The following is an 11,431-nucleotide window of genomic DNA, read 5'->3' on the forward strand; positions in this document are numbered from 1 at the left end:
CCGTCCTTGCAGTCCTGTAGGCGGGGTCATTTTCACCGGGGCCTCCCTCCGTCCTCCCAGCTGTTACAGAGCCGTGGATGGCAGGAGATCCTCCAGCCCTCTCCTGGTTTCTGCGGGCCACCTCCTCTTCCACGGAGGCTGGGCCACTTTTCTCCTCCAAGCCGCTGCTCAAACAAGTTTCTTCCAGCTTAGGGTCCATCTCAAGGCTTGAAAGCATCTGGCTCCCCTCTCCCTTGGAGACAGCCCCTGCCCTGGATGCCCAGCCGTACACACCCTCTGTAGAGGTGGCAGAGGCCACTGGACAGACGGTGAGGGAGAGGTCTGCTCCGACGCCCACCTGGTAGCCTGGAACAGGAAGGCGGTGTTGGAGGAAGCCAGCTACTAGCTGACCCAATCCTACCATGGCCTATCTGGCCCATGCCAGAGTCTTGGGGCAAGTCGAGGACCTAGTGGAAGGATTGGCTCCCCAGAGTCCGGGTGGGAAAAAGTCACCTACACACACACAAAACACAACACACACACACACACACACACACACACACACACACACACACACACACTTGGAGTGTGTGCCAAGTGTCCGATGCCTTCTGAGGCACGACCCTGTCAGTCTTGAGTCAAACTTACACAATGGAGTATTACTTATCTCCAAAAAACAATGAAAATCATCATCATCATCATCATCATCATCATCATTATTGGTATGACTATGAAGAAATTATAACAAATGCTTGAGAGGTTGCAATTACATTGTCAATTAGATCATTGGTGAGCAAAGCTCCCGGTTGCCAAGGTTCACCCTGATGAGGATGCTTAGGGCTTACCCTACTGTACTAAATATGTGACCCTACTACACTAAAATAGGAAGCGTGCAGGCAAATGGAGGGAACTAGAAAAACTCACCCCGAGGGAGGTTACTCAGACCCTGAAAGACAAACTCGGTAGGTACTCACGTCAAAGTAGATATCAGTTATCCAGTCAAGGCTAACCATGCTATGATGCACAGACCCAGAGAGGTGAGGTAACAAGGAGGGCTTACGGGGAGAATGCTAGTGTCTCCCTGGGAAGGGGACATAGACCTCATGGGTGGTCTGAGGGCAGGTGGGGATGGGAACACGAGGGATCAGTTTGGGGGATAAGGTGGAGGGCCAAAGTACAGAAAGAGAGGGTTGGACTGGGTGGGCATTTCAGGGTCAGGTAGAAAACGGGTGCAAAAGAAACTCCCAGGAGTCTGAAGGATGACCCCAGCTCAGCCTCTTAGCAATAGTAGATATGTGGTACCCAGAACTGGCCATTTCCTGGGCCTAGGCAAGACTTCTAGTGGAGGGACCAGGACACCAACCCTGCCACAGAACCTTCCACCTACAGTCTCTCCTGCCTATGGAATGTTCAGCCTTAAGGGTGGTATGAAGATTGTGGGAGTGGCCAACCAAAAACTGGTCCAGCCTGAGACCCCTGCCATGAGAGTGACCCTACCCCTAAGACTCCTGGAGTGCCAGGATCCAGGGCCTGGATGGCCCAGGGTGAAACCAAACACAATCAGAGGGGGGGCGGGGGGAGGATTTTGCTGGGGGGGGGCTGTCGGCGTGGAGTCAACATAATGGTTGAAAAGCATCACTGAGCCCCACCCATCATCTGGCTCCACAGCCAAATCTTCAGTCCAATGTGCAGAGCTGAACTACAACTGTAGTGACAGTGACTTCCAGTGTCACAGGGCAGAATTCAGTGAGACTGAGTGTCCCCACTTTTCCTATAAAAGAGAAAACATTGTTTCATAAGAATTTTAACAGCACTAAACAACAAAGTTTTCAACATTGCATTTAATTAATTCCTTCAGGATTTCATACAGAAATATATATTATTTTGACCAAAAGCCCCTTCATTTCTCCAAAACCCTCTCTGAACTCACACTCAGTCACCCAAAATTGGTGTCTTTTTTTAAAAATGCCATACCTGGGTCAAGATTTCACTCTCATGTGCTCACGGCTGTGGGGCCGTCCACTAAGTTGCACTCAGTACATCCAGCATCAGCACCCTAAAGAGAATGGACTCTTCCTCCTGTAGAAGAGTCCACAGCTGTCCACAGCTTCTCAGTGAGGGGAGGGGCCGGGGAGCTCCTTTCCCTTCCTTTGGAGGAGACTGGCTGGCTGGCTGGACCTCAGAGCTCTTGAGTGCAGCAGGACTCTCATGTCCACCAGACAGAGTTATATTTCAATCCTCCCTGACCTCTGGATCTAAAACTCTTCTCACATCCTCTTCTAGAAACATCTCTGAGACTTAGAGGAAGGGGTTCTATAACTCTCACATAGAAGCCTGAGGACTCCACAGACACCATCTACATTTTGACTGTTTCCAATGTTAACACAGCTCCCTGGGATAAGAAACTCCTCTGATGAGGTCTGAGAGCTCACCAACCCCTGAGTGCAGAGAGGGAAATTCACAGGGCAGTTGGGTGTGACCACGGACCACAGTAAGTGTGATAAGGTCACCCCGGGGACCTGTGAGTTTGCCAGCCACTGCTCTTCTCCAGATTTACAGAGGGGGGCATGGTTTTCCTCCTGTGACTCGGATCTGAATCCCAGGCAGAGAGTGCTTTGTCACTGTGGTGGTTGTAGTGAGAATGGCCACAGAGGCTCATGTGCTTGGAGATTGAGGCCCCAGCTGGGGCAGCTATTTGCAAGTGTTAAAAAGTGTGGCACTGTAGGAAGAGGTGCCTCACTACAGGGAGGCTGTGAGGTTTCCCTCTGCTCCACTGTTGTCTCACACTCTGAGCTCTCAACTGCTGCTCCAGCACCATGCCTGCCAGTCTGCTGCCCTGATCTCTACCGTGATGGCCCTGGACTCGTCGTCTGAATCTGTAAGCCCCAATAAACTCCTCCTTCTGTAAGTTTCCCTGGTCCCGGTGTCTCTTCCCAGCCATGTCAATGTGACTAAGACAGTCCCTCCCATGACATGCACGCTACTATCGCACCAATGGTGTATCTTGCCACGCTTGTTGTGAAAGAGGCCTGCCCACATAAATACAAAAATAAATAGATAGGTAGATAGATAGTAAATGAATAAATAAATAGTTAGATAAATAGATAGATAGTAAATAGATAAACAGATAGATAAATATATATATATAGGTAGATAATAAATAAATTAATAATTAAATAATAAATATATAGATAGATAAATGATACATAGGTAGATAGGTAGATAGATAGATAAATAGTAAATATATAGATAAATCAATTGATAGATAGATAAATAAATAAATAAATAAATAAATAAATAAATAAATAAATAAATAAATAAATGGACGAAAAGTAAACCCACGTGGCACATCCTACAGGGTAAGAGCAATTGGAAGTGCACGGAAGGCCAACCTGGTGGGCTACGGGGCAGACGGGCAGGTGCGGAGGCGGGGGGTGGTAGGAGGCGTGTCCTGCTGTGAGCCCGGGGGCATTCCTCGGTCCACTAGCTAAGGACCGCGAGGCCGGGAGTGGGGAGAGGCGGGGAGCAAGGCACCGGGTACGTGTCGGGCAGGGTGAGCTGAGCTGAGGAGCTTGGGAGCAAGGGAGTAAGAGGATGTTGCTGCGCGTGCAAGTGGTGGAGAAGAAGCAGTGTGATTGAGCGCGGGGTTTGTTGTGCTTAAGTGGGCAGATGGTGCAGCAGAGGGAGATGGGTGTCGTAAAAGAGAATGAAGAGAGAGAGGGCTGAGGAGTTGTGAAAGAGGGGCAAGGGAGGCAGGCAGAGGGGCAAAAATGTGTAGTCCAGGCTGGCCTCGAACTCAAGATCCTCCTGCCTCTGCCTCCTTCAGCAAATCCTACCGGTGCGCGCCACCACAACCGGCAGGAGCTCAGGCCGACACGGACCTATTCGAAGCTGCCCCACGATGACGTACACACAACCAGCCACGCCCACACGACACGCCCACAGATCCCCAAGCCCACACTCCTGCTTCAAAACCCGGACTCTCTCGACACACGACACGCTCCCCAAACCACGCCGGCCTCCACAAAACACAAACACAATCCCCCCTGCCCTTCACACACTCACACACGCACACTCACAGCCCCGACAATGTCTGCACACAGCCTCTCTCACCTTACAACTCCCTCGCTCCCTTCTCCACTCCCTGACTCGCCCCGATCTCCGGCGCGCGCCCGGCCCCTGGCGGTCGGGACACGAACTCACACTCACTGCACACCACAGTCCCGCACACCCACTGGCCGCCCCGCCCACTCCCACGCCAGCCTCCTGCCTGCCCCAAGGACGCCCACCTCCCTTCCCTGGGCTCTAAAGCGCGCTCCCGCCCAACCCTCTGACACCCAGCCCGCTCGACCATCGCCTGGCTCCACTCGCTTCTCTTCCCGCCCCTGCCCTGTCGCCATCCATACTCGCTTGGGAGCCAACCTTCGGGCAATGAGCACAAGCAGCACCCAGCACAGGCAACCGCAGCCACCCTGCTGCACAGCGTGCGTGGCCCATCCTCCCTGGACACTGACGGACACCCACACCCAAACCTCAAACTCTCAACTGGCGCTGGGCTTCTTCTCCTCCGAGCTCAAGCTCTCCCTGACACTTCTCCACACCTCCCCCAGAGAGCCCCGGGGGCTCAGCAGAGACACCCCGTCCCCACCGTTAGGTTTCCTGGCCACCCGTGGGTTCGGGATCGCCACGCGTGGGGGAGTGACTGCATGGCTGCATGGGTGCTGGGAGGTGATGGGGGTGGTCGGGGAACGGGAGTTGGGGGGCGGGTCCCGCGTGCCCCGGACTTGGACTCCGGCCTGCTGGGACAGCCAGGTGGTGAGCAAGCAGCGGGGGACAGACACCCTCTGGGGGACAGCGCTCACTCTCCCACACTCCCCTTCCCACCGTTCCTCCCTAGGACTCTCTGCCCTTAGATGTCCCCAGGGCAGCATGAGGTGTGCGGTAGGGGCTGTGGGGGGCCAGACAGGGAGAGGCCGCCTGACGGGCCCAAGGCCCGAGCTCCCAAACACAAGGCACGGACTTCCACCACCAAACAGGTTGGTAACCTGCGCCCGTGGCGCTCTTCACAGCGGCCTGCTGCTCCTGCCCCTCTGCTGTCCTGCAGGCTTCAGGTGCCTTTGGGTGTGGTCACACCCTTCCTGCTCCCCGCACCGGAGTCCTGCTTCTTGCTCCCCACGCCGTCCTTGCAGTCCTGTAGGCGGGGTCATTTTCACCGGGGCCTCCCTCCGTCCTCCCAGCTGTTACAGAGCCGTGGATGGCAGGAGATCCTCCAGCCCTCTCCTGGTTTCTGCGGGCCACCTCCTCTTCCACGGAGGCTGGGCCACTTTTCTCCTCCAAGCCGCTGCTCAAACAAGTTTCTTCCAGCTTAGGGTCCATCTCAAGGCTTGAAAGCATCTGGCTCCCCTCTCCCTTGGAGACAGCCCCTGCCCTGGATGCCCAGCCGTACACACCCTCTGTAGAGGTGGCAGAGGCCACTGGACAGACGGTGAGGGAGAGGTCTGCTCCGACGCCCACCTGGTAGCCTGGAACAGGAAGGCGGTGTTGGAGGAAGCCAGCTACTAGCTGACCCAATCCTACCATGGCCTATCTGGCCCATGCCAGAGTCTTGGGGCAAGTCGAGGACCTAGTGGAAGGATTGGCTCCCCAGAGTCCGGGTGGGAAAAAGTCACCTACACACACACAAAACACAACACACACACACACACACACACACACACACACACACACACACACTTGGAGTGTGTGCCAAGTGTCCGATGCCTTCTGAGGCACGACCCTGTCAGTCTTGAGTCAAACTTACACAATGGAGTATTACTTATCTCCAAAAAACAATGAAAATCATCATCATCATCATCATCATCATCATCATCATCATTATTATTGGTATGACTATGAAGAAATTATAACAAATGCTTGAGAGGTTGCAATTACATTGTCAATTAGATCATTGGTGAGCAAAGCTCCCGGTTGCCAAGGTTCACCCCGAATGAGGATGCTTAGGGCTTACCCTACTGTACTAAATATGTGACCCTACTACACTAAAATAGGAAGCGTGCAGGCAAATGGAGGGAACTAGAAAAACTCACCCCGAGGGAGGTTACTCAGACCCTGAAAGACAAACTCGGTAGGTACTCACGTCAAAGTAGATATCAGTTATCCAGTCAAGGCTAACCATGCTATGATGCACAGACCCAGAGAGGTGAGGTAACAAGGAGGGCTTACGGGGAGAATGCTAGTGTCTCCCTGGGAAGGGGACATAGACCTCATGGGTGGTCTGAGGGCAGGTGGGGATGGGAACACGAGGGATCAGTTTGGGGGATAAGGTGGAGGGCCAAAGTACAGAAAGAGAGGGTTGGACTGGGTGGGCATTTCAGGGTCAGGTAGAAAACGGGTGCAAAAGAAACTCCCAGGAGTCTGAAGGATGACCCCAGCTCAGCCTCTTAGCAATAGTAGATATGTGGTACCCAGAACTGGCCATTTCCTGGGCCTAGGCAAGACTTCTAGTGGAGGGACCAGGACACCAACCCTGCCACAGAACCTTCCACCTACAGTCTCTCCTGCCTATGGAATGTTCAGCCTTAAGGGTGGTATGAAGATTGTGGGAGTGGCCAACCAAAAACTGGTCCAGCCTGAGACCCCTGCCATGAGAGTGACCCTACCCCTAAGACTCCTGGAGTGCCAGGATCCAGGGCCTGGATGGCCCAGGGTGAAACCAAACACAATCAGAGGGGGGGCGGGGGGAGGATTTTGCTGGGGGGGGGGCTGTCGGCGTGGAGTCAACATAATGGTTGAAAAGCATCACTGAGCCCCACCCATCATCTGGCTCCACAGCCAAATCTTCAGTCCAATGTGCAGAGCTGAACTACAACTGTAGTGACAGTGACTTCCAGTGTCACAGGGCAGAATTCAGTGAGACTGAGTGTCCCCACTTTTCCTATAAAAGAGAAAACATTGTTTCATAAGAATTTTAACAGCACTAAACAACAAAGTTTTCAACATTGCATTTAATTAATTCCTTCAGGATTTCATACAGAAATATATATTATTTTGACCAAAAGCCCCTTCATTTCTCCAAAACCCTCTCTGAACTCACACTCAGTCACCCAAAATTGGTGTCTTTTTTAAAAAATGCCATACCTGGGTCAAGATTTCACTCTCATGTGCTCACGGCTGTGGGGCCGTCCACTAAGTTGCACTCAGTACATCCAGCATCAGCACCCTAAAGAGAATGGACTCTTCCTCCTGTAGAAGAGTCCACAGCTGTCCACAGCTTCTCAGTGAGGGGAGGGGCCCGGGAGCTCCTTTCCCTTCCTTTGGAGAAGACTGGCTGGCTGGCTGGACCTCAGAGCTCTTGAGTGCAGCAGGACTCTCATGTCCACCAGACAGAGTTATATTTCAATCCTCCCTGACCTCTGGATCTAAAACTCTTCTCACATCCTCTTCTAGAAACATCTCTGAGACTTAGAGGAAGGGGTTCTATAACTCTCACATAGAAGCCTGAGGACTCCACAGACACCATCTACATTTTGACTGTTTCCAATGTTAACACAGCTCCCTGGGATAAGAAACTCCTCTGATGAGGTCTGAGAGCTCACCAACCCCTGAGTGCAGAGAGGGAAATTCACAGGGCAGTTGGGTGTGACCACGGACCACAGTAAGTGTGATAAGGTCACCCCGGGGACCTGTGAGTTTGCCAGCCACTGCTCTTCTCCAGATTTACAGAGGGGGGCATGGTTTTCCTCCTGTGACTCGGATCTGAATCCCAGGCAGAGAGTGCTTTGTCACTGTGGTGGTTGTAGTGAGAATGGCCACAGAGGCTCATGTGCTTGGAGATTGAGGCCCCAGCTGGGGCAGCTATTTGCAAGTGTTAAAAAGTGTGGCACTGTAGGAAGAGGTGCCTCACTACAGGGAGGCTGTGAGGTTTCCCTCTGCTCCACTGTTGTCTCACACTCTGAGCTCTCAACTGCTGCTCCAGCACCATGCCTGCCAGTCTGCTGCCCTGATCTCTACCGTGATGGCCCTGGACTCGTCGTCTGAATCTGTAAGCCCCAATAAACTCCTCCTTCTGTAAGTTTCCCTGGTCCCGGTGTCTCTTCCCAGCCATGTCAATGTGACTAAGACAGTCCCTCCCATGACATGCACGCTACTATCGCACCAATGGTGTATCTTGCCACGCTTGTTGTGAAAGAGGCCTGCCCACATAAATACAAAAATAAATAGATAGGTAGATAGATAGTAAATGAATAAATAAATAGTTAGATAAATAGATAGATAGTAAATAGATAAACAGATAGATAAATATATATATATATAGGTAGATAATAAATAAATTAATAATTAAATAATAAATATATAGATAGATAAATGATACATAGGTAGATAGGTAGATAGATAGATAAATAGTAAATATATAGATAAATCAATTGATAGATAGATAAATAAATAAATAAATAAATAAATAAATAAATAAATAAATAAATAAATAAATGGACGAAAAGTAAACCCACGTGGCACATCCTACAGGGTAAGAGCAATTGGAAGTGCACGGAAGGCCAACCTGGTGGGCTACGGGGCAGACGGGCAGGTGCGGAGGCGGGGGGTGGTAGGAGGCGTGTCCTGCTGTGTGCCCCCGGGCATTCCTCGGTCCACTAGCTGAGGACCGCGAGGCCGGGAGTGGGGAGAGGGGTGGAGCCAGGCACCGGGTATGTGTCGGGCAGGGTGAGCTGAGCTGAGGAGCTTGGGAGCAAGGGAGTAAGAGGATGTTGCTGCGCGTGCAAGTGGTGGAGAAGAAGCAGTGTGATTGAGCGCGGGGTTTGTTGTGCTTAAGTGGGCAGATGGTGCAGCAGAGGGAGATGGGTGTCGTAAAAGAGAATGAAGAGAGAGAGGGCTGAGGAGTTGTGAAAGAGGGGCAAGGGAGGCAGGCAGAGGGGCAAAAATGTGTAGTCCAGGCTGGCCTCGAACTCAAGATCCTCCTGCCTCTGCCTCCTTCAGCAAATCCTACCGGTGCGCGCCACCACAACCGGCAGGAGCTCAGGCCGACACGGACCTATTCGAAGCTGCCCCACGATGACGTACACACAACCAGCCACGCCCACACGACACGCCCACAGATCCCCAAGCCCACACTCCTGCTTCAAAACCCGGACTCTCTCGACACACGACACGCTCCCCAAACCACGCCGGCCTCCACAAAACACAAACACAATCCCCCCTGCCCTTCACACACTCACACACGCACACTCACAGCCCCGACAATGTCTGCACACAGCCTCTCTCACCTTACAACTCCCTCGCTCCCTTCTCCACTCCCTGACTCGCCCCGATCTCCGGCGCGCGCCCGGCCCCTGGCGGTCGGGACACGAACTCACACTCACTGCACACCACAGTCCCGCACACCCACTTGCCGCCCCGCCCACTCCCAGGCCAGCCTCCTGCCTGCCCCAAGGACGCCCACCTCCCTTCCCTGGGCTCTAAAGCGCGCTCCCGCCCAACCCTCTGACACCCAGCCCGCTCGACCATCGCCTGGCTCTACCCGCTTCTCTTCCCGCCCCTGCCCTGTCGCCATCCATACTCGCTTGGGAGCCAACCTTCGGGCAATGAGCACAAGCAGCACCCAGCACAGGCAACCGCAGCCACCCTGCTGCACAGCGTGCGTGGCCCATCCTCCCTGGACACTGACGGACACCCACACCCAAACCTCAAACTCTCAACTGGCGCTGGGCTTCTTCTCCTCCGAGCTCAAGCTCTCCCTGACACTTCTCCACACCTCCCCCAGAGAGCCCCGGGGGCTCAGCAGAGACACCCCGTCCCCACCGTTAGGTTTCCTGGCCACCCGTGGGTTCGGGATCGCCACGCGTGGGGGAGTGACTGCATGGCTGCATGGGTGCTGGGAGGTGATGGGGGTGGTCGGGGAACGGGAGTTGGGGGGCGGGTCCCGCGTGCCCCGGACTTGGACTCCGGCCTGCTGGGACAGCCAGGTGAGCAAGCAGCGGGGGACAGACACCCTCTGGGGGACAGCGCTCACTCTCCCACACTCCCCTTCCCACCGTTCCTCCCTAGGACTCTCTGCCCTTAGATGTCCCCAGGGCAGCATGAGGTGTGCGGTAGGGGCTGTGGGGGGCCAGACAGGGAGAGGCCGCCTGACGGGCCCAAGGCCCGAGCTCCCAAACACAAGGCACGGACTTCCACCACCAAACAGGTTGGTAACCTGCGCCCGTGGCGCTCTTCACAGCGGCCTGCTGCTCCTGCCCCTCTGCTGTCCTGCAGGCTTCAGGTGCCTTTGGGTGTGGTCACACCCTTCCTGCTCCCCGCACCGGAGTCCTGCTTCTTGCTCCCCACGCCGTCCTTGCAGTCCTGTAGGCGGGGTCATTTTCACCGGGGCCTCCCTCCGTCCTCCCAGCTGTTACAGAGCCGTGGATGGCAGGAGATCCTCCAGCCCTCTCCTGGTTTCTGCGGGCCACCTCCTCTTCCACGGAGGCTGGGCCACTTTTCTCCTCCAAGCCGCTGCTCAAACAAGTTTCTTCCAGCTTAGGGTCCATCTCAAGGCTTGAAAGCATCTGGCTCCCCTCTCCCTTGGAGACAGCCCCTGCCCTGGATGCCCAGCCGTACACACCCTCTGTAGAGGTGGCAGAGGCCACTGGACAGACGGTGAGGGAGAGGTCTGCTCCGACGCCCACCTGGTAGCCTGGAACAGGAAGGCGGTGTTGGAGGAAGCCAGCTACTAGCTGACCCAATCCTACCATGGCCTATCTGGCCCATGCCAGAGTCTTGGGGCAAGTCGAGGACCTAGTGGAAGGATTGGCTCCCCAGAGTCCGGGTGGGAAAAAGTCACCTACACACACACAAAACACAACACACACACACACACACACACACACACACACACACTTGGAGTGTGTGCCAAGTGTCCGATGCCTTCTGAGGCACGACCCTGTCAGTCTTGAGTCAAACTTACACAATGGAGTATTACTTATCTCCAAAAAACAATGAAAATCATCATCATCATCATCATCATCATCATCATTATTATTGGTATGACTATGAAGAAATTATAACAAATGCTTGAGAGGTTGCAATTACATTGTCAATTAGATCATTGGTGAGCAAAGCTCCCGGTTGCCAAGGTTCACCCCGAATGAGGATGCTTAGGGCTTACCCTACTGTACTAAATATGTGACCCTACTACACTAAAATAGGAAGCGTGCAGGCAAATGGAGGGAACTAGAAAAACTCACCCCGAGGGAGGTTACTCAGACCCTGAAAGACAAACTCGGTAGGTACTCCCGTCAAAGTAGATATCAGTTATCCAGTCAAGGCTAACCATGCTATGATGCACAGACCCAGAGAGGTGAGGTAACAAGGAGGGCTTACGGGGAGAATGCTAGTGTCTCCCTGGGAAGGGGACATAGACCTCATGGGTGGTCTGAGGGCAGGTGGGGATGGGAACACGAGG

Source organism: Peromyscus maniculatus, chromosome 3, assembly GCF_049852395.1.
Source record: "Peromyscus maniculatus bairdii isolate BWxNUB_F1_BW_parent chromosome 3, HU_Pman_BW_mat_3.1, whole genome shotgun sequence".
Classification (NCBI taxonomy): Eukaryota; Metazoa; Chordata; class Mammalia; order Rodentia; family Cricetidae; genus Peromyscus; species Peromyscus maniculatus.